At 43.9% G+C, this 24953-nt stretch overlaps 1 protein-coding gene across 1 annotated transcript in view; it reads right to left on the bottom strand.

The window, feature by feature from the left end:
• Nucleotides 1-10497: 10497 nt before the first annotated feature.
• znrf1 (zinc and ring finger 1) overlaps nucleotides 10498-24953 on the bottom strand; it is a 249110-nt gene continuing 234654 nt past the window's right edge. Inside the window, exon 5 of the mRNA XM_073069807.1 lies at nucleotides 10498-16594. The gene's annotated coding sequence lies outside the window, so the exon portion shown is untranslated. The remainder of the gene's footprint in view (nucleotides 16595-24953) is intronic.

Below are 24953 nucleotides of genomic sequence, written 5' to 3'. Positions count from 1 at the left end.
TTGTAAATCTGCAGCTGACGAGACTCCTCCAGCAGGGAGCACATAGTGGAAACCAAATTAGGAGTGGGAAAGGAGGGATCTGCAAACAGGAAGGGACTGGTGTAGAGAACAGGATTCAGGATGAGGGTCAAATGCTGGAGTGGAATGTCAGTGAGCATCAGTGATTGTGGGGCTGGGGACAGGTCAGGATGATTGACCAGTTGACGGTGGATCTGGACAGGGGTGGGAGTGCTGAAGGGGAGCTGGTAACCACTAACACTGAAGGGAACCCACAGAAGCTCAGCTCCCTACCTGCTCCAGGAACCTGATGAAGTAAGTCCCCTTGAAGCAAGTCATGCTGCAAAAGCCCGGTTCTGTCTGACCAACCACGGATGGTGTGTACCACTGGGACAGGCTTGGCACCCTGTGCACGCGGGGCACGGTTGGACACCTCCACCACACTCACCCGGCAGTGCGAATCCGAACCTGAATCACCCAGGTCCCAGAGGAACAGCCACAGAACCCTGCAATGTCTCGGCTTTCATTAACACATAATTTTTATCATGTGTGATACATAATGCACAAAAACTCAGAGCCATGCTAGGAAGCCTGTGGTAACTTATCATAGAATTTTTAATTTTTAAGTCCCAGAAACGAATGTTATTGAGACACAAGGCAAACTCAGCTGCTCCATAATTTAAGGAACACAAACTGACATTCATCTACTAATTAGTATTCTTCTGCAAATAAACCAGGGAATTGTTCCATTGTTTGATAACAAAGCTGAGGCATTAGTAGGGCATTCTTCTTCTCATGTCTTCCTGCTAGCTGATCTTTCACGCAAACACAGTTCTCCCACACCAACCCCACATTGCTTGACTCACTTAATATCTAGAAATCTACTGATCCCCATCATGAATATACATTGCAACTAAGTCCCTACAACCTTACTGGACAAAACAATTCCAAAGATTCACCATCTTTATTAATATGAAGTAATTTCTTCTCATATTTACCTTAAAAAGCTGACCCCTTATGTTGAGACTGTGATCCCCAGTTCTTGATACCTCGAGTAACATCATCCCAATGTGTGCCGTTAAGCCCCGTGCTTCAGTGAGATCACTTGTCATTCTTCTAAACCCTCAAGAGTATAAGTCCAGTCCACTTAATATTTTCTCATGCAACCCTTCGCCCAATTGTGGAAATCATTCTGCCTTCTCTCCCATCTATAAATCCACAGTTCTGATGAACTGGGAGGAGTGAGACAAATGAAAGAAAAGTCACAAGTCTGGTCTATATCCCAGAATATGGTCAGGAAAAAAAAAGTTTCCTATACACACAACCATGGAGCCTCCTGCTTTATAGACATTCCTTATTCCATTCAGGGCTACATATCCCATGCAGAGCTGGAAATCTCAATCATAAAGGTACTGGGTATACTTAACGTAGAGATTGATAGATTCTTGATTAATCAAGGAGTCAAAGGTAACAGAGAATAAGCAGAAGAATAGGGTTGAGAGGAATAATATATCAGACATGATGGAATGGTGGAGCAGACTTCATGGGATAAATAACCCAGTTCTGCTCCTGCGTCTAATGGTCTAAAAGCCAGCGCTATTAAAGGAAGTGTTACAAATTCTATTTACCTGCACAATAGACGTCCGTCCCAAACAGAAACAGGTCTACTTACTGTAAAGAACTCCGAGCTTCAGCTGATAGCCTCCCTGCAAATCCACTTTCACCTTGGGAGTAGCTCGGCTGCTCCATAAGCCTTGTGGTGAGGAAAAGCTGAAAGACTGAATTTTCCTCAGGTCTTACCAAATTTATGGCAGACCTAATCAAACACAATTAGAACCAAATATGCTTGAAATATTTGGCAGAGCAGGCAGCACTGTGGAGAGACAAACAAGAGTTAATGTTTCAGGTCCATGACTCATCATCAGAACTAATTGAAATACAGTGCCTATAAAAAGTATTCATGCCCCCCCCCCCCACTGGAAGTTTACGTGCTATTGTTTTACAACATTGAATCACCCTGGATGTAATTTGACCTTCTTGACACTGATCAAGAGAAAAAGACTCATGTCAAAGTGAAAACAGATCTCTACAAAGTGATTTAAAGTAATTCCAAATATAAAACACAAAATAATTGATTGCACCCCTTTTAATATGACACAATGAATCATCACCTGTGCAGCCAATTAGTTTTAATAGTCACATAATTAGTTAACTGGAGATCACCGTGTGCGGTCAAGGTGTTTCAATTAATTGGAGTAACAATACACCTGTGTCTGGAAGGTCCAACTGCTGGAGAGTCAGTATCCTGGCAAAAACTACACCATGAAGACAAAAGAACACTCCAAGCAACTCCATGAAAATGTTGAAAATACAAAATGCTGGCAGAACTCAGCAGGCCAGACAGCATCTATGGGAGGAGGTAGTGACGACATTTCGGGCCGAAACCCTTCATCAGGAGTGAAGTAACATGGGATGGTCGAGGGGGGGATAAGAAGTGGGGGGACGGATGAAGTAGAGAGCTGGGAAATGATAGGCTGGAGGGAAATGGGCTAGGGGGAAGGTGGAGAATTATGGGAAGTAAGAGAGAACGAAAGGTAGGGCTGGGGGGAGATTATAGTGAGGGGGGAAAAGAGAGAAAAAGAGAACCAGACTAAAATTATAGATAGGGATGGGGGTAAGGGGGGAGGGGGCAGGGGTATCAACGGAGGTCTGTGAGTTGAATGTTCATGCCGGCAGGTAGGAGGCTACCTAGGCGGGAGATAAGGTATTGCTCCATCGACCTGCGTGTGGCCTCATCCAGTTCCACTATCAACTTTGCCCGCCATCACGTCTCCCGTATTTCACGCACCTCTGCCCTCACCCCATCCCCCGGCCAGTCCACTAGGGATAGAGTCCTCACCTATCACCCTACCGATCTACAGATCCAACATATAATCCTCCGTAACTTCCGCCACCTCCTACGGGATCCCACCACCAGCCACATCTTCCCCTCCCCCCAACTCTCGGCTTTCCGCAGGGATCGCTCCCTACGCGACTCCCTTGTTCATTCATCACCCCCATCCCTCCCCACCGACCTCCCTCCAGGCACTTATCCCTGCAAACGGAAGAAGTGCTACACCTGCCCCCACACTTCTTCCCTCACCACCATCCCAGGCCCCAGACAGTCCTTTCAGGTGAGGCATCACTTCACCTGCAAGTCAACTGGGGTGATATACTGTATCCGGTGCTCCCGATGTGGCCATTTATACATTGGGGAGACCCGCCGCAGACTGGGAGACCATTTCGCCAAACACCGGCGCCCAGTCCTCCAGTAGTGGTGGGATCTCCCTGTGGCCGCACACTTCAATTCCACAGACCACTCCCACTCTGACATGTCTGTCCATGGCCTCCTCTACTGTCAAGATGAGGCCACGCGCAGGTTGATGGAGCAATACCTTATCTCCCGCCTAGGTAGCCTCCTACCTGCCGGCACGAACATTCAACTCACAGACCTCCGTTGATACCCCTGCCCCCCCCCTTACCCCATCCCTATCTATAATTTTAGTCTGGTTCTCTTTCTCTCTCTTTTTCCCCCCCTTACTATAATCTCCCCCCAGCCCTACCTTTCTTTCGCTTTTATCTCCCATAATTCTCCACCTTCCCCCAGCCCATTTCCCTCCAGCCTATCACTTCCCAGCTCTGTACTTCATCCCACCCCCCCACTTCTTATCCCCCCTCAACCATCCCATGTTACTTCACTCCTGATGAAGGGTTTCAGCCCGAAACGTCATCACCACCTCCTCCCATAGATGCTGTCTGGCCTGCTGAGTTCTGCCAGCATTTTGTGTTTTCATTTATTTCCAGCATCTGCAGATTCACTTGTGTTGTCCATGAAAAGGTTATTGAAAAGCACAAGTCGGAAGATGAATACAAGAAAATTTCCAAGTCACTGAATATCCCTTGGTGTACAGTTAAGTCAATCATCAAGAAATGGAAAGAATATGGCACAGCTGTAAATCTGCCTAGAGCGGGCTCTCCTCAAAACCTGAGTGACCATGCAAGAAGGGGACTTGTGAGGGAGGCCACCAAGAGACCTATAACAACTCTGCAGGAGCTACAAGCTTCAGTGGCTGAGATGGGAGAGACTGTGCATACAACTGTTGCCCAGGTGCTTCATCATCGCAACTTTATGGGAGAGTGGCAAAGACAAAGCCACTGTTGAAAAAAAACTGTCCATGAAATCTGAGCTAGAGTTTGCCAGAAGGCATGTGGGAGACTCTGAAGTCAGCTGCAAGGTCATATGGTCTGATGAAACCAAAATTGGGCTTTATGGCCATCAGACTAAATGCTACGTTTGACATGTCGAACACCGCACATCATCAAAAACACACCATACTTACCATGAAGCATAGTGGTGGTTGTATCATGCTGTGGGGATGCTTCAGTGCAGCAGGCCCTGGAAGGTAGCGGGTAAAATGAATGCAGCATAATACAGGGAAATCCAGGAGGAATACCTGACGCAGTCTGCAAGAGAACTGCGACTTGGGAGAAGGTTTGTTTTCCAGCAAGACAATGACCCCAAGCATAAAGCCAAAGCTACACAGGAATGGCCTAAAAACAACAAAGTTAATGTCCTGGAGTGGCCAAGTTAGTGTCCAGACCTCAGTCCATTGAGAATTTGTGGCTGGACTTGAAAAGGGCTGTTCACTCATGATTCCCATGCAATCTGACAGAGCTTGAGCAGTTTTCTAAAGAAAACTGAGGAAAATTTGCAGTGTCCAGATGTGCAAAGCTGATAGGGACCTATCCACACAGACTCAAGACTGTAATTGCTGCCAAAGGTGCATTTACTAAATACTGACCTGAAGGAGGTGAGTAATTATGCATCAATTATTTTGTGTTTAATAATTGAATAAATTTGTGGAAATTTTTTTCAGTTTGACACGAGTCTTTTCTGTTGATCAGTGTCAAAAAAGCCAAATTAAATGCACTATGATTCCATTTTGTAAAACAATAAACATGAAAGCATCCAAGGGTATTGAATAGTTTTTATGGGCACTGTATGTTCTCAGGCAGCAGCTGCTGACCGGGTTAAGAGACTGACTGGATAGATTACCTGCCCCCAGTCTGCAGCCACGGAAAGAGGTAGGAGGACAATAGTGATTCAGAGTGTGGAGGAATCATTAAGAAGACCAGTGTCAAATGGAGATTCGAGGCTGAGGTGGTGTGTATCGGATGCCTTAAGGTGGTGGGTTCTAGAGAATGGTAGCTATTCGATTTGGAGTATGCATTGTAGGTGGGGTGAAACAAACAGCCATGGGATTGGAATTGGAGTGGGGTGGGGTGGGGCAGTTGAGATAAAGCAGACATCGGAAGGCATGTGAAGGTTTTGATAGGATGATGATGACATAATGAGGGAAAGAAAAGAGAATGAGGGAATGACCAATATCCCTGGGCTGCAGAAGAAACTACTTCTTAGACCAAAGGGAGGAATAAAGATGTTAGAAAACACTTTTTCCTGTTGGGGCTCCAAAACTCTAGCTTTTGTCCTGTGGTGTGTAATTTTGGGAAGGTCGTCCTTCTAAGTGACCCTCACACCCAACCACCCCCTTCCAAAAGAGATGGATGCAGGGAAATGAGAGGCCACATGTGCCAAGGGAGAAGCAGAGAGGCCAGATGTAGAAGCACCTTGGAATATTCAAAGGCAAAAAGGACAGCCTAGGATTTAGTGGGGTGGGAAGTGGATGGGTTCAGGGAATGAAAGAAGAAGACAATTTGATTAAGTGTGGTATGGGGTTGAACAAGATTAGAATTTGACCAGCATAAATTCTAATTATACCAAGGGAAATATTGAACCATTATATCACTGAGGGTACGGGGACAACCTTGGAGAACACATTTAAAACCCTTTCTGCTCCCAGCTTGTAGCTTTAAACATTACCAGTGCAATTGAGGGAGGAAAACTTGAATTCTCATCGGAACATTGGATCCAGAGCAATTCAAATCTTCATAGTGAGACACAGCACAACAAGAATGCCTCTGCATGATCTAACTATTTGTAGGGCATGAAACCACATGCACGTTAACTGCACCCTCATTTATTTTCTGAAAATCTTGGCTAAAATAAGCTCCCAAGAAGTTCAGCACCACCTAGGGCAAGTCAGTCTGTTTTGAGTGCCATCCCATCCACTATCCTAAACTTCCATTCACCTCCCCACCCATACAATGACTGCAGTGTGCACCATCTGCAAAATGCAGTACAGTTACTCCTGCAGGATCCTCCAACATCACATCCCAAACCTGACGCCCTACCACTAAGAATACAGCAGCAGCAGGTGCATGGGATCACCACCTCTTGCACTTACCCCTCCAAGTTGCACCTAGCCCTGACTTGGAAATACATCTCTGGCTCTACATCCTGGAATTTTTAACCACGAAACACTGGGGGGGGGGGGGGGGGGGGGGGAGGGGGGTAGTGCCTTCACCATAACAGCTGTAGTGGTTCAAGGCTCACCACCACCTTCTCAAGGGCAATTGTTTGGTCAATTGACCTTGGACCTGTGTTTGATGCCCATATCCCAAAAATGAGTTGAAAAAAATGTTGCACTGCATCATTCTGAGAAGGTGGATGATCTACTGAAGGGACAGTCATGAGCCACATGTCGCACCTGGGGAACCACTACTTTCGGATGAAGTTGTCCTCAACTCCCTGTAATTGGCAGATTTTGCAGGGTCTAGAAAACAAAGCGGTATCAAAGTTTAAAGAGGGCATGTTGCAGCTGTCCACATGTGCAATCAGCTGACCTGACGCAAATTGGCTGAAGGTCACTAAGCATCCACCCCGACCCCCACCCGTCCCACAGTCCCATCTTCACAGAAAAAGCTGGATTTCAGTTCAAATTTCAGATTTTCAATGCCACACCCATCTTGATTGTATTGAGCTTTGGGAATACAGGAAAAAAACTAAGTCACATACCTCATTGGACGTCTCACAACAAATGCAGAATCCCGCCAGAACCACACACTGTGCATGTCAAAAAGTTCATAACAGTCAGTCATTGTGGCCCAGCGGGTGCTCCAGAACAGCTGCACATTATGTCACATATCAAAGGACCAACAACAATTAAACAACACACCCCAGAGGGCCTACAACAGTCACACGCCACGTCCCATAGGGCGTACAACAGACGCACACCACACCTCAGAGGGCCTACAACAGTCATACACCACGTCCCAGAGGGCCTACAACAGTCATACACCACATCCCAGAGGGCCTACAACAGTCACACGCCATGTCCCAGAGGGCCTACAACAGTCACACGCCACGTCCCAGAGGGCCTACAACAGTCACACACCACATCCCAGAGGGCCTACAACAGTCATACACCACGTCCCAGAGGGCCTACAACAGTCATACACCACATCCCAGAGGGCCTACAACAGTCACACGCCATGTCCCAGAGGGCCTACAACAGTCACACGCCACGTCCCAGAGGGCCTACAACAGTCACACACCACATCCCAGAAGGCCTACAACAGTCATACACCACGTCCCAGAGGGCCTACAACAGTCACACACCATGTCCCAGAGGGCCTACAACAGTCGCACATGCCACGCCCCAGAGGGCCTACAACAGTCGCACATGCCGTGCTACAGAGGCTCTACAATAGTCACACACGCCTTGCCTCAGAGGGCCTACAACAGTCACACGCCACGTCCCATAGGGCGTACAACAGACGCACACCACACCTCAGAGGGCCTACAACAGTCGCACGCCACATTCCAGAGGGCATACAACAGTCACACACCATGTCCCAGAGGGCCTACAACAGTCACACGTTACATTCCAGAGGGCCTACAACAGTCGCACACCATGTCCCAGAGGGCCTACAACAGTCACACACCACACCCCAGAGGGCCTACAACAGTCGCATACGCCACGTCCCAGAGGGCCTACAACAGTCGCACATGCCACGCCCCAGAGGGCCTACAACAGTCGCACATGCCACGTCCCAGAGGGCCTACAACAGTCGCATGCCACGCCCCAGAGGGCCTACAATAGTCACACACCATGCCCCAGAGGGCCTACAACAGTTGCACATGCCACGTCCCAGAGGGCCTAGAAAAGTCACACACCATGCCCCAGAGGGCCTACAACAGTCACACACCACGCCCCAGAGGGCCTACAACAGTTGCACATGCCACGTCCCAGAGGGCCTACAACAGTCACACACCATGTCCCAGAGGGCCTACAACAGTTGCACATGCCACGTCCCAGAGGGCCTACAACAGTCACACACCACGTCCCAGAGGGCCTACAACAGTCACACACCACGCCCCAGAGGGCCTAGAACAGTTGCACACCATGTCCCAGAGGGCCTACAACAGTCACACACCACACCCCAGAGGGCCTACAACAGTCGCATGCCACGTCCCAGAGGGCCTACAACAGTTGCACATGCCACGTCCCAGAGGGCCTACAACAGTCGCACAATACGCCTCAGAGGGCCTAGAACAGTCACACGCCACGTCCCAGAGGGCCTACAACAGTTGCACATGCCACGTCCCAGAGGGCCTACAACAGTCGCATGCCACGTCCCAGAGGGCCTACAACAGTCGCATGCCATGTCCCAGAGGGCCTACAACAGTTGCACATGCCACGTCCCAGAGGGCCTACAACAGTCGCATGCCACGTCCCAGAGGGCCTACAACAGTCGCATGCCATGTCCCAGAGGGCCTACAACAGTCGCATGCCACGCCCCAGAGGGCCTACAACAGTTGCACATGCCACGCCCCAGAGGGCCTACAACAGTCGCATGCCACGTCCCAGAGGGCCTACAACAGTCGCATGCCATGTCCCAGAAGGCCTACAACAGTCACACGCCACGTCCCAGAGGGCCTACAACAGTCACACACCATGTCCCAGAGGGCCTACAACAGTTGCACATGCCATGTCCCAGAGGGCCTAGAACAGTTGCACACCATGTCCCAGAGGGCCTAGAACAGTTGCACACCATGTCCCAGAGGGCCTACAACAGTCGCATGCCACGTCCCAGAGGGCCTACAACAGTTGCACATGCCACGTCCCAGAGGGCCTAGAACAGTTGCACACCATGTCCCAGAGGGCCTACAACAGTCGCATGCCACGTCCCAGAGGGCCTACAACAGTTGCACATGCCACGTCCCAGAGGGCCTACAACAGTTGCACATGCCATGTCCCAGAGGGCCTACAACAGTCACACACCATGTCCCAGAGGGCCTACAACAGTCACACACCACGCCCCAGAGGGCCTAGAACAGTTGCACACCACGTCCCAGAGGGCCTACAACAGTCGCATGCCATGTCCCAGAGGGCCTACAACAGTCGCATGCCACGTCCCAGAGGGCCTAGAACAGTTGCACACCATGTCCCAGAGGGCCTACAACAGTTGCACACCATGTCCCAGAGGGCCTACAACAGTCGCATGCCACGTCCCAGAGGGCCTACAACAGTCGCATGCCACGTCCCAGAGGGCCTACAACAGTTGCACATGCCACGTCCCAGAGGGCCTACAACAGTTGCACATGCCATGTCCCAGAGGGCCTACAACAGTCACACACCATGTCCCAGAGGGCCTACAACAGTCGCATGCCACGTCCCAGAGGGCCTACAACAGTTGCACATGCCACGTCCCAGAGGGCCTACAACAGTTGCACATGCCATGTCCCAGAGGGCCTAGAACAGTCACACACCATGTCCCAGAGGGCCTAGAACAGTCACACACCATGTCCCAGAGGGCCTACAACAGTTGCACATGCCATGTCCCAGAGGGCCTAGAACAGTCACACACCATGTCCCAGAGGGCCTAGAACAGTCACACACCATGTCCCAGAGGGCCTACAACAGTTGCACATGCCATGTCCCAGAGGGCCTAGAAAAGTCACACACCATGCCCCAGAGGGCCTACAACAGTTGCACACCACGCCCCAGAGGGCCTACAACAGTTGCACATGCCACGTCCCAGAGGGCCTACAACAGTCACACACCATGTCCCAGAGGGCCTACAACAGTTGCACATGCCACATCCCAGAGGGCCTACAACAGTTGCACACACCATGGCCCAGAGGGCCTACAACAGTCACACACCACGCCCCAGAGGGCCTACAACAGTTGCACATGCCACGTCCTATAGGGCCTACAACAGTCGCACACCATGTTCCAGAGGGCCTACAACAGTCACACACCATGTCCCAGAGGGCCTACAACAGTTGCACATGCCATGTCCCAGAGGGCCTACAACAGTTGCACGCCATGTCCCAGAGGGCCTACAACAGTTGCACATGCTACGTCCCAGAGGGCCTACAACAGTTGTACACTGTGCCACATCAAAGGACCCACAATAATCAAACACTCTGTACCAGAGGACCAACAGCAGTCAGACACTGTATCCCACTGAGAGTTTAGTATTCTCCAAACATAATCCCTGATTTAAAGCTTCAAAGATGAATTCACTGGAGTGTAAAATAAACAGAAGATAGAATGTGGGAATGTGTAGATTTTATTTTCCATAATTCTGAAATACATACTATACATCAACAAACAGGATATTGTCTGTTTAAAATGAAGTTCACTTTTTTTGGTGTTAATCTCGGATCAACTTCTACTCAGTAAATATAAAAAGCATATGCCTGTAAACATTTAACATTTTTTCAAGAAACTGCATTACATACAAATCTCATCCGCTCTCATTGGAACCTGGTGAAAGCCTGCTTACAGTGCTTAGTGTAAAACACACTAGGACAGCTGAAAGATTATCCCCTTTTATTCAAGCCTTTAAAAAAAAATTGACTTGAAAGTAAATGACACACATCAACAATGCAGTATTTCATCTTTGAAAAGTCCACTTTTGTTTAGTTATGCTGTTATTCTTTTCAAATACTGCTTTAAGGTCCAAGGAGCCATGCCATTTTTTAAATTTATGCATTAGTCTGAAAAGAAGCTAGGGTTTACATTATAATCAGATGCAGACAATCACCTTGGGTCATTCCCACTGATCCGCTATATGAGCTCCATCTTTACATAACAACATAAAGACAACTCTTTGAATAAGGCAACACCCGAGTCACACAGATGATTGTACAGGAAAGGAAGCAGCATATACTACATTTGTAATTCATTTTGTGATTCTGCTTGGTTAAGCCTTGTAACACATCTACTTTTCCCACCTCCCCTACATGCATCTTGACCAGATAATATGTAGTGGGGCATCATATGAGATCATAAAGATGATTTGGATTTATCTGACAAACTCCCACATGTACTCACTATAGCCACTGGGCTTTCTCTTTGCCCTTGTTAAAAAAGCCAGTTAGAGGTAACCACTCTTCAATTTTCCCTACTGGGCACAATATCTGAAAACAGAGTACATTTTGCTGAGCAGAACGGTGGGGTGGGGGCAGCGAAAGAGGCTGAGGTTGCTTTCAGTTGTATGATTCATGATTTCACTGTTGCATTGTGGAAATTATTAATTAAATTGTTAAAGCAATTAAAAGAAAATGTTACAAACTGCAAAAAAAAACTTCCAATCAATTCCATCAATATTGAGAGCAGAGTTTCTAAAGATGTTGGTCCAGTAAAGACAGAGGCACAAAAATATAATAGATATCACATTAATGACAATTTTATTGAATGAGTGGTTAGTATTCATTTTCACAGTAAAGGAAGAAGAATAAAATATTTCAATGGTTGAATATGAGGAACATATTGGATTTAATTAAACAAACAATTCTGCAAGTAACAAGAATAGATAAATCTCCATGATCTGGTGGCTTCCAACCTCAGAGAGTAGGAGAGGAAATTATATAAGAATTTGGCCATTAACTTTTAAACTTCTCTTGTGTTAGGAGCTATGCCATTGGGTTTGGAACTGAAGCATAGAAGAGATATCAGAATATTCAAGTCTGCCTGCTTATCATCAGGCTGGATCAGGCTCAACAAATGTGAGCCTTTAACTTTGGCTAGAAATTGGTTGAAAGGTAATGGAGATAAAAGATAGATAATGTGATTGACAGATGTGACGAGAGATATTCCCCAGAGTACCCACTCCATTTTTGAAGTTCCAGAATTTGGTCAGGGCTCCAATTTTGCATTATTACTTCAATGCGTGAGATACAAGAATTATCTGGATGACATAAAATGGGAGAGGCAGCAAGATATGCAGAAGATAGTTGATGGTTTAAATGAGTGGGTATAACTATGATAAATAGAATTTAATGTAGACAAGTCTACCTTCAATCTAAGATAGACAAAGTACAATATCTTCTACACTTCAAGAAACCATAGTAAAACAAAGACTTGGGAGTCCAAGTAGACTAATTTTAAAGGCTAGCAGATCAGTCAAAGGTGGGGTTTGAGGAGAGTTGGATTCTACACAGCTAGCATACATTGTTCACTTTTTGACCTGTTTCAGGAAGGATCTAATAGCTTCAGAAGGAGTGCAATGGCAGTTCATGAAAATGGTACTGGATTTAAGGGGTTAAAGTCTAATCGCAGAAATTTGATATGCATTCTCGTGAGTTTAGGACATTGTTTTATCAATACATATGGATCATTACTCAATCTCTTTTTCTTCCTTCCCAAGAGTGGGGAATCAGGAGCAAGTAGAATCATAAGAGATCTTAAATGTAGAGCCAAGCCATGTGGGAATAAACTCAGAAATTCCACTTCTCCTGAAAACTGGAGCTCTACTGAGAAAAGGCACCCTGTCCCTCCCTATCCCACCCAATCAAAAACTGCAGGAAAGTGAACTTGTTAGGAAAAGAATGTGCAGAAATAGTAGGAACAGATGCAGGTAAGTTTTGAATTATAAATCATGTCACATTATATTGGTCATAGTCAGGAAAATAACAGAATTGGAAATAGGAAATTGAAAATTAATTAAAAACTTTTAGCTTTATAATGTTTATAAATAGCCTGCTGTTGGGTAATGTTTAGCTGCTCATTGTTCTTTCAAAGCCATCGTTCGGTAACTATCTATTAGTAATTTTTTTAAAGTAGGCACACAGTGGCTCAATTGGAGATGATGACATCAGAAGAGAGTCTATTTCAACACAAAAGTTTAAGCAATTTTGATAGATATCATCATTGCAATCAGAATCTTATTGCCTTGCATGTCAACAACTATAACATCTTTAATTTTCAAATAACAGAAGAGATCACAAAATTCATTTGTAACCTCTATAAGTTCACTGTGAGACAAATATAGAATTTAAAAATATTCTTTTGGTGAATGAATGTCAGTGATGCATTTCAATTATGTACGTACAGCATTTCTTTTCCCATAAGTAGCTGCTTTATCCTCACCTTTTGAGGCAGGCAAAAGTGCCAAGTGTCATTACCAAAGCAGCAATTACACCATCTGAATCCAATGGTCTGTGATGGTTTACCTGCTGAACGCCATCTCCTTTCCGAGGGGAAGTGACCAGTTTCTGCTCAGTAAGATTCAGAAAGGGCGTCACATGAGAAATGATGGGTCTGGCCTATATTCTGCAGCCTAATATCTCAACTACCCTTTCTTATAACTATTCTAACTAGAACAACTTGGTGATAAAAACATTTCTGGGATTTTACAATAATTTCTTTATAATGCAATCATTCACTAATTGCATTAAACCCACCAATTTCTTAGGAGGATTGCCAAATATGTTTTTCATTTCAAAATGTTTTCAGCGTTGTTTTCTTTTTAATTTCCAGTAAAATATATATTTACATAGAAACAGTAACATCGATCAATTGATCTGATTCTCTAAAAGAGATTTATTTTTAACTGTGTTCAACTGAGCCATGCAGTGGTACCCACATGGATGATAAAAGCAGTCAAGTCCACTAGTGCAGTTAAACTCCGTACAGTATAGACAATGCAACTAACCGCAGTGTACTGCTGAAACAAAAATATGTTCATATTCGTCAAGGGACCACAATGCACCTTCAGAGGAGAAACTGTAAAGAAGTTTTGTGGGTGAAAATAAATGATGAAGTGTTAATCATGTCTTTTTGCTTTATTGTCTCCTTCACACATTTAAAGTGAGTGGTCTCAATTTTTGAAATGACTAATGAGTTGAGAATTGAAAATAAAATAGATAGCAGGGCCAAATACACTAATCACCCTCAGGTTCAACAAAAAATATAAAAGACAGGCCTTAATTAATACCAAGAAAAGGCTGGAAACTAGTTGGCTCAATGAGAGCACCAAACTGTTCGAACTCAAGGCACTGTGACTGCATAAATCAGAGTAGTAATAATTACACGAGGCATTCAAAAGTAAGTCTATAGATTTAGATTCTGATTTACTTTTCAAAATGCTCACCTTGAAAAACAGGACCACTCAGGTGAGATTCTATATCAGATTTAAGCAGTGCAAAAGCATCCAGTAAACTAAAACAAAGTATAATACACAAAAAACGAAAAAGTGCATTACTTTAAGTCATTATAAATGTGCTGTGTATTGTGCAACATTTTAAAATCAAAAATGTAGGTTCCTGCTTCACTGGCACTCTCCACCCTAACTGAACATCTTTATATGGTATGCATAATCACTCGCTATACGGAGACTTTACCAGGGTGACATCTGGTCAAGTCATTCAAATAAACAGAAAACACAGTGAAACCTTTACAGAAGTAGAGGGATAATGTAAAGCTGAGGTGAGAACAAAACACACAGTAAAAACAGCAGCAATACCATCCTGCTATGCAAGTCAATCGCTGTACATATGGGAAAGCCCGTAACCCACCACATCAAAACATTAATTTCACAATGACTGTACACAGTTCCAGGAAATGCTGGGTCTACTCACATTTCTGGGAAAAGCACAATTTTCTTGCAGTAATATATCTTACACTCAAACTCTCTGCTCATCATGCAGTGACTTAAAGTACCCAAAACTGCTAGCAGCATAGATTCAAATGGTTTTTTTTTGAACACTAGTGCAACTTTATATTGTGATTCCAAAATCAGCTGGCAAACACCATTCTTAATAGAAATGCTGGTGTGCATGGTCCTCAATTTCCTTCTACAAATCCAATTGCTTCCTTTCTTGCAAAATTTCATCTCTGATCTCTTGTTTGTCTGAGGGTTCGTCAACAATAAACACTAGTTTTTAGAAAAATTACCATTTCATTTAGTAGTAAATGCTGCAGCAAGGATCAACTCCCTGATAAAATGGTTAACTCTACCTAGTAAATATAGGTTTGTCGAGGTCAGCATACAGGCTCTGCTCGGGTTCTGCCTGATCACAGAGCGCGGCATCGTGAATCCTGCTGCCAGTTACTCCTGTCAACTTGCAAACCTTGTAAACACATCGGGCGAATAGCAGCAACACTCCGTAGCTCTGATCAAACATCCCAGAGCTCGTTGCTGTAAACTGGCTGTCCAATGTCAATGTAGTCCCTAAATAAAATGGAAAACTACCCACATCTGGGCCGCCTGCAGGGCTATTACATTTCCTGAGACTTACTTGAAGCCTATTCAAACAAAGTTATAAAAAAAAATTACACCATGCTTTTTATCTCATGTGTGAGGTTGCTTCTGGCAAAACTAAAAATTAGGAAAGTGAACTCTTTATTCAGTTTAGGTTTGTCTGCCACAAATTAATATAAATGCTCAATCATCAGTTTATTGAATATTGTGATGGTACACCATATCAAAACACCTCAACAAACAAAAAGAGGTCCTCTTTTTCCCTGTCTGTTATTAATATACCAGCCTGAACATTCAGGCTACATGTCAAACTGAAGTAAAATTGATTTCTTTAACAGCAGGACTGATTCACTAGACTGTAGAGAAACTGAAGCCATAAAAATTCCACAAGGGCTTTAGGGAGAAAGAAAGATTTTAACTGTTTTAGGATGCCTGTGCTATTCTATAGCACAAAGTCGCAGAGCTAAAGGAGAGAGAGTCCATGTTCAATATTAGTGCAGAGAGACTTTCTTGTTGAAAACCGTTGACAAGGAACAGATCCTTGTGGAACAGAGCGAGGTCTGTTTTTTTTGGATAAATTTTGGCATCATCTGTCACAAAGTGGGATGGAAGAAAACCAGGAGAGTGCCTGTGTCTGTACACACATCAGCAAGAACACGCTGACTACACTGGACACTGTGTAAACACATCATGGACACAACTACAAGCCCACAGACACTCAATGCTTTACATTCTGGCATTTTCAGAACTTGGTCAACACATGTTAAATTCTACTCTCCTCTGCATTTGTAACCCTCTTGTGGTTGCCATCTTGGAGTAATATCCCAGAGACATGCCTTTTGCACAGCTTTCTAAAATCCAAAAAGCAATCATGCTCTGTTTGGCTAGTCCTTTTCCTCTTTATATTCCATACAGGCATTTCTCTAATGGAATCAGTTGACAGCCGTAACATTGTTCTGGGGCTGACATGATCACTCTACTACCTGTTGATCTTCACATTCATCCCTTTTTTAAATCCTGGTTTGGGATGTAGAAAGTCTGTTTGGTGCTTTTTTTTTCTGCTGTTCAAAACTGGATGCTGGAATTTTCAGTTTTGGGGTAAACCGACTGTTTCAGATTCTTAACCTCCAGGTAAGGGTTTAGCCAAAGTGAGCAAAGCACTCTGCAAGAAAAAAAAGCGCATTGTTTTAGATACCATCCAGAAATATATACTGTATTTATCATCCTTCTATAACAAAACATGTAATGATTTTAACTTAGACACAGTTACAAACACAATACAAACTAGCTCATGCCTATAAATATCCAGAATGTATTATACAGCTTATATATCTATAAGCTGAGGAAGCAAATAATAGATTTGATACTGTATAACAAGCCAGTGTAATACACAGTTCACAGTGTAATGCTCATCTAATTATGAAAGCACAGCATAGGAACAGGCCATTCAGCCCACAAGGTTGCGCTGAACAAACTAAAAAGCAAATCAAAAACATCCAAACACTAATCCCACCTACCCACATGGTCCATATCCTTTCACCTTCCTTACATCCATCTGCCTTTTCAAACATCTCTTTTAAAAAAAACTCTATAATGTGTTTGCCACTATGACCATTCCATTCTAGACATCCATGACTCTTAAATACAAAACTTACTCCTCATATTCTTCTCTCACCTTCAACGCATGCCATCTAGTATTGAACATCTCAACACTGGGAAACAGATGCTCTCTGTCCACTCTATCTATGCCTTTCATAATTTTGTAAATTTCTATCAGATCTCCTCTCAGGTTCTGACGCTCCAGTGAAAACAACCCAAGTTTATTCAGCCTCTTGTGATAGTACATGCACTTTAAACCAGGAGGCATCCTGGTGAACATCTTCCGCTCTCTCCAAAGCCTCAGCATCATTTCTATAGTGAGGCGACCAGAACTGTATGCAATACTCCAGATGTGGCCTAACCAGATTTTTATAAAGTTGCAACATAACCTCCTGACTTTTGAACTCAATGTCTCGATTAATAAAAGCAAGCATTCCATAAGCCTTCTTAACCACCTTATCAATCTTCGTAGCGGCTTTCATGGAGCTATGAACTTGGATCTCAAGATCTTGCTGCTCAGTAACACTGCTAAGGACTTTGCCCTTAACAGTGTACTGTCTCCTTGCATTTGCCCTAACGAGGTGCAACACCTCACATTTATCTGGGTTAAACTCCATCTGCTATTTCTCAGACCATATCTGCAAGTGGTCTATACCATGCTGTATTCTTCACCAGTCTCTACACTATCCACAATTCTACCAAAATCAGAATCAGGTTTATTATCACCAGCATGTGATGTGAAATTTGTTAACTTAGCAGTAGCAGTTCAATGCAATACATAATCTAGCAAAGAGAGAAAATAATAAATAAAACACAATAATAATAAATAAACAAGTAAATCAATTACATATTTTGAATAGATTAAAAAATGTGCAAAGTCAGAAATACTGTATACTTTAAAAAAAAGTGAGGTTGTGTCCAAAGATTCAATGTCTATTTAGGAATCAGGTGGCAGAGGGGAAGAAGCTGTTCCTGAATCACTGAGTGTGTGCCTTCAGGCTTCTGTACTTCCTACCTGATGGTAACAGTGAGAAAAGGGCATATCCTGGGTGCTGGATGTCCTTAATAATGGACGCTGCCTTTCTGAGACACTGCTCCCTAAAGATGTTCTGGGTACTTTGTAGGCTTGTGCCCAAGATGGAGCTGACTAGCTTTACAACCTTCTGCAGCTTCTTTCGGTTCTGCCCCCCCCCCCCCCCATACCAGACTGTCAGCCTGTCAGAATGCTCTCCATGGTATAACTATAGAAGTTTTTGAGTGTATTGTTGACATACCAACTCTCTTCAAATTCCTAATAAAGTATAGCTGCTGTCTTGTTTTCTTATAACTACATCAATATGTTGGGACCAGGGAGATCTCAACACCCAGGAACTTGAAGCTGCTCACTCTCTCCACTTCTGATCCCTCTATGAGGATTGGTATGTGTTCCTTCATCTTACCCTTCCTGAAGTCCACAATCAGCTCTTTTGTCTTACTGACATTGAGTGCCAGGTTGTTGCTGCGGCATCGCTCCACTGGTTGGCATATCTCATTCCTGTACGCCCTCTCGTCACCTCCTGAGATTCTACTAACAATGGTTGTATCATCAGCAAATTTATAGATGGTATTTGAGCTATGCCTAACCACACAGTCACAAGTAGAGCAGTGGGCTAAGCATACACCCCTGAGGTGAGCCAGTGTTGACCGTCAGCAAGGATGGCATGTTATCACCAATCTCCGTAGACTGTGGTCTTCTGGTTACGAAATCGAGGGACAGCGGAGGTCTGACGTCTGTCGACAAATGTGGCTTGCCTGGCAAGTTGAAGTTGTGGTGCTTGCAGTACGGACTGATGCCATGGATAATGTGGCCACTAACTGTCTATGAAGTGGCAATGTCCCACATTGAGGCAATGGAACAGAAGATCAACAAGTATGTGAAGAAGTGGCTTGGAGTACCGAGCAGCCTCACTAATGTTGCAATCCACGGTAGCCAGACAAAGCTTATCATCCTAGTGCAATCTCTTGTTGAAGAGGTCAAGGTAGCCAAGGTAGGATCATTCTTGATGCTTTGAGACTCAAAAGACCCTGTCATCAAGAACATCCAGCCGGATGTGAGATCAGGCAGGAAGTGGTCAGCCCGGGCAGCAGCTGATGAGGCAGAGTCTAGATTGAAGCACAAGGAGACAGTTGGGGCTACCCAGATAGGTCGCCAGGGACTTGGATGAACAACCCACAAGTGGTGGTCATCTTCTACAGGTAAGGAGAGTAGTGAGCTTGTAATGCATGAAATACGAGAGGTAGAAGAGGAAAAGAGGTTAGCTAAAGCAGCTGGCCTGACCAAACAAGGGGCTTGGACCTGGTGGGAAAGTGTTGAACCAACGACATCTATCTTGGAATGTCCTGTGATAGATGGAACCGCTCCGCATTTCTTTTCTATATAGAGCAGTGTCTGACCTGCTCCCAACACCTGCCAACCTCAGCACCTGGTATGAAGATAAGACAGACAGGTGTGCTGCTTGTGGCGAGAAGGGAACACTCCAGCATATTCTGAGTGCATGCAGAGTCAATCTTTCCAGCGGCATGTACACTTGGAGACATAACAACGTTCTCAAAGTTGTAACAGAAGCAGCTGTGCAGAGAGTACTGCAGCACAATTTATCTCATGCCCCATGCTGCACAGAACATCGCATATCATTTGTGAAAGAAGGCTCCAAAGTCAAGGGTGTACAGCCCAGGCCCATGATCAAGCATACTTTCTTCAGCCAATGATTGGTGTGTCAAGGCTGACCTGAATGGGAAAGGCAATTTCCCAGAGCAAATAGTTTTCACCACATTGTGCCCAGATATAATCGTCTGGTCTGACACCAGTAGAGAAGTGGTTATTGGTGAACTCACAGTCCCCTGGGAAGACAACATCGATGAAGCCCATGAGCGCAAGTTAACCAAGTATGCAGAATTAAGATCAGAGTGCAGAGAAAGAGGGTGGAAGGTCTCATTCTATCCATTCGAAGTAGGGTGCCGTGGCTTTAATGCGTTCACTTTCCAGAAGTGGCTGTGTGACCTTGACTTTACTAGAAGAGAGATCAAGTCAACCAGCAGGGCTGTACATCATGGGTGTGGACTAAGTACGTCCAGAGGGGCAGACAGTCGGACAATATAACCATCTTTTGTAAACTCTTCAGTAGCTGCATAGACACCTGAAGAGTAGACTATCTGTTGGATGGAAGCGACCAACAACTCTGATAGAGGCCGATGCTAAGTTTTTAAGCTCATCAGTGGGAGGTGGTGCTTTAGCACTGCTGGCCCACCACCTCGAGGGAGTCTTGATCATAAGCGGGCCGAAACTCCTGAAGACAGGTGGCAGATCAACTGATGATCCCACTGATGACAACACAAGACAGTTAACATCTTAGTCCACATATATTTTTAATTCTTAAGGATTGCAGAGGGAGGTACAGAGGCCCAGAATCTGCAACTTCTCAATCAGGATTGTGGGAATGATGGTATTAAATGCTGAGCTATAATTGATGAACAGCATCCTGACATAGGTGTTTGTGTTGTCCAGGTGGTCGAAAGCCGTGTGAAGAGCCATTGATATTGCGTCTGCAATTGACCTATTGTGGCAATAGGCAAATTGCAATGGGTCCAGGTCCTTGCTGAGGCACACCAATCTTGGTATCATCCATAAATTTACAAACCTACCCATCTACAATTTCATCCACGTTTACAATATGATAAAGTTCAACATGCTGTTAAGGGTGCTTGTCCAATAGATAACAGGGCAGATATTTTTCCTATGGTATAAATGTCAAACACTGGAGGGCAAAGATATAAGAGAGAGTGGTTAAGTGCCTGGAATATGCTGCGACGAGCAGATACAATAGTGGTGTTTAAGAGACATTTAAGACAGGCTCATGAATGCATAGGGAATGGAGAGATATGGATCATGTGCAGGTAGATAGGTTTAGTTTAGCATATTGGCTGGCATGGACCTGTTCCTGTGCTATACAGTTCTGTGGTTGTAACTGTTTATTAATCTCGCCAATCAGCTTGAAAGATCATTAATGAGTTTGGTTATGTTTGAATCAGAAAGTGTTAACTTGAATTTTGAAATTAATTTCAAATGCAAAAATAATAAAAGGAGAGAAAATATGTTTGAGAAAGAGGGCAATAAGAATAAAGAAACTAGCTAGTTTATAGTTATATTTTAAAAAAATATATAAAGTAATAAGTGAACACTAATTGTAAACTGTGGAAGTTAGTTTTCAATGCCAGAAACCTTGACAGGCAATAAATGTTCACATAACACCATTAAAAATGTACATATACAGACAACCCCTGCGTCATGGTCATTCAGGTAATGGAAATTTGGCCTTACAGAATTCACAAATCACTAGCTGAAATTTGAGACAGAATAAACATTTTAGAGATAGAATAAAATTTGTTCTTACAGAAGCTCCATGCAGAAGTAAATAAACATCCTTGTGCAGATGACGCAGCTTCATTATTACCAACTGTTTTTTTAAGAAACGAACCCCCACCCTCACCCAACAACATGGGAGTCACCTGTATTTGAATTGACAAGATCTAACATTTCCTATTGCACTAAGAGGTTGTCTAATAAGTACAGTGACTTCAAGTAGTTCCATACCTCTCAATGTGCATACCACTGAGAGACAATTCTTGTGCAGTCTTTGGAGGAGTACATATTCACCCGATGCTTCCCAATTTCTGCATTTAGCTATTCTTGTACTAATGCCTGAGGTTGCAAATCACATATCACAGATGCAAGGCAACTCTGGCAGGGTCTGCAAGACACTATTTCCTACAAAGCCAAACCCAATAGCATGAATGGCAGCGATGTTTCACTACCAGAAGAACTCAGCGCCTTCTATGCCCACTTTGAAAGAGAGAACACAACTACAGATGTGAAGATCCCTGCTGCACCTGATGACCCTGTTATCTCTGTCTCAGAGGCCAATGTTAGGCTGACTTTAAAGGGAGTGAACCCTCGCAAGTTGGAAGGTCCTGATGGAGTACCTGGTTTGGCTCTGAAAACCTGTGTCAACCAACTAGCAGGAGTATTCAAGGACATTTTCAACCTCTCACTTGCTTCAAAAATTATACCAGTGCCTAAGAAGAAGAATGTGAGCTGCCTTAATGACTATTGCCCAGTAGTACTCACATCAACAGTGATGAAATGCTTTGAGAGGTTGGTCATGACTAAACTGAACTCCTGCCTCAGCAAGGACCTGGACCCATTGCAATTTGCCTATTGCCACAATAGGTCAATGGCAGACACAATATCAATGGCTCTTCACATGGCTTTAGACCACCTGGACAACACAAACACCTACGTCAGATGCTATTCATTGACTACAGTTCAGCATTTAATACCACCATTTCCACAATCCTGACTGAGAAGTTGCAGAACCTGGATCTCTGTACCTCCCTCTGCAATTGGATCCTCAATTTCCTAACCAGAAGACCACAATCTGTGCTGATTGGTGATAACGTATCCTCCTTGCTGACGATCAACACTAGCGCACCTCAAGGGTGTATGCTTAGCCCACTGCTCTACTCTCTATATACACATGGACTGTGTGGCTAGGCATAGCTCAAATACCATCTATAAATTTGCAGACAATACAACCACTGGTATCTCTCAGGTGGTGCCGAGAGATACAGGAGTGAGATATGCTAACTAGTGGAGTGGTGCGGCAGCAACAACCTGGCACTCAACGTCAGTAAGATGGAAGAGCTGATTGTGGACTTCAGGAAGGGTAAGACGAAGGAACACATACCAATCCTCATGGAGGGATCAGAAGTGGTGAGAGTGAGCAGCTTCAAGTTCCTGGGTGTCAAGATCTCTGAGGATCTAACCTGGTTCCAACATATCGATGTAATTATAAAGAAGGCAAGACAGCGGCTATACTTTATTAAGAGTTTGAAGAGATTTGGCATGTCAACAATACATTCAAAAATTTCTATAGTTGTACCGTGGAGAGCATTCTGACAGGCTGCATCACTGTCTGGTATGGGCGCGGGGGGGGGGGGGGGGGTGTGGAGGCTACTGCACAGGACCGATAGAAGCTGCAGAAGGTTGTAAATTTAGTCAGCTTCATCTTGGGTACTAGCCTACAAAGTACCTAGAACACCTTCAGAGAATGGTGTCTCAGAAAGGCAGCGTCTATTATTAAGGACTCCAGCACCCAGGGCATGCCCTTTTCTCACTGTTACCATCAGGTAGGAGGTACAGAAGCCTGAAGGCACACACTCAGTGATTCAGCAACAGCTTCTTCCCCTCTGCCATCCAATTCCTAAATGAACGTTGAATCTTTGGACACTACCTCACTTTTAAAAAAAAATACAGTATTTCTGATTTTGCACATTTTTTAATCTATTCAAAATATGTAATTTACTTGTTTATTTATTATTTTTATTTTATTAATTATTATTTTTTCTCTCTGCTAGATTATATATTGCATTGAACTGATACTGCTCAGTTAACAAGGTTCATGTCACGTACCAGTGATAATAAACCTGATTCTGATTCATTGTTATTTCAAATGAAAAAGCAATCAGAATAAATAAAAATAAAAACAGTGAAGAAAAAATATACAGCTTCATTACACACAAACGCTCTCTCATGCCTGCTTTTATATTGAGGTCCAATCCTAAACATTGCTGTTGATTCTTATTTACAGTATAGTGTACTTGTTTCTCAGATAAATTTTCTTCTATTTAACAGATTAAATGACCACTTCTGCCTATAAGTGTTATTCCATCTCTCACAACTTCAATTCTTCCATCTGTTCCCCCACTGATCTTCTTGATTTTAATCATATACAGTTCCAATGAAGCTAATTGCAAGCTTCAGATACAGTGCCTTTATCTTTCAATCTGCAGTTTTCTTTGTTGCTTCAGCAAACATTAGCAGCTTTTGCAAAGTTGTGGTTAGTAATTGTTTTCTTCACAACATTTTGCACTTGCAATGTTGTGGGTCCTTCACTGACCAGTGGAGAGAACAGTGAAAAAGTGGGCTGGGGTGGAGGGGAGAGTAGAGACAATCTGATGCTTGGTTTTCTGAGTACAAAATGGATGTAACAAGAACGCATGTTACCAGAGTACATCAGTGTCCTGAGAAACCTGTGGGGTTGTTCCAGAGTGGCACAATAAATTACTGAGCAAGTCAACTAAAATTTGCTCATAGTATCACAGCTGAAAATTCAGTGTGTGGGACTCAAATCTACATTGAGAGAACCTGAGCTCCAGGAGATAAAAGAGAGGGGGAGATCAATGTGGATAAAGGCTAAGTGCAGGGAGGGAAAAAAAGAGGGATGAATATTGATACATGATAGAGTCCAAGGAAGTGGTATAAAAATGCAATTTAAATGGGCCTTTTGATGACAGTTTCCCAACATTGGGGACTGCTTTAACTAATACTGAAGCAGGTTTAAACAGGCTAAAGAAGGCATGCATCTGCATGACTAGCCCACGTTATCCATGATCCATGCATTTATGGAAAAAGTATTCTAGAAGTGGTATCCAAGCGTTTTTTACACACCATGCAAAATAACTGTGCAAGTCCTGGCCCCATTGTGTCTTATGTGTGTGATGCATGGAATGCCAAAAATAAAACTATGTACTCTGCAGCTATACAAGCCCAACATATTTATTTTTCACTAACACTGAACTGCATAGTGCATTAAATATGGTGCCTGACTTTCCAATATCTATACATTTGTGTTTCACAGGGAATGTGAGTTTAAGCGGTTACCATTTAATATTTCACTCAGTTTTGCTCGGAATGAAGTGATCAAAGGAAAACAAGATATAGACTAAAGAACAATCCCCTATGGCGAAAATCATGTCCATCACGTGTCAATAAAGCCCATGTACAATTTTGTTTGAGGTGAACATTGTTATGAAATCTGTTGTTC

Source organism: Hemitrygon akajei, chromosome 17 (assembly GCF_048418815.1).
Source record: "Hemitrygon akajei chromosome 17, sHemAka1.3, whole genome shotgun sequence".
NCBI classification, from domain to species: Eukaryota; Metazoa; Chordata; class Chondrichthyes; order Myliobatiformes; family Dasyatidae; genus Hemitrygon; species Hemitrygon akajei.
This window is presented reverse-complemented; position numbering and strand designations above follow the sequence as displayed.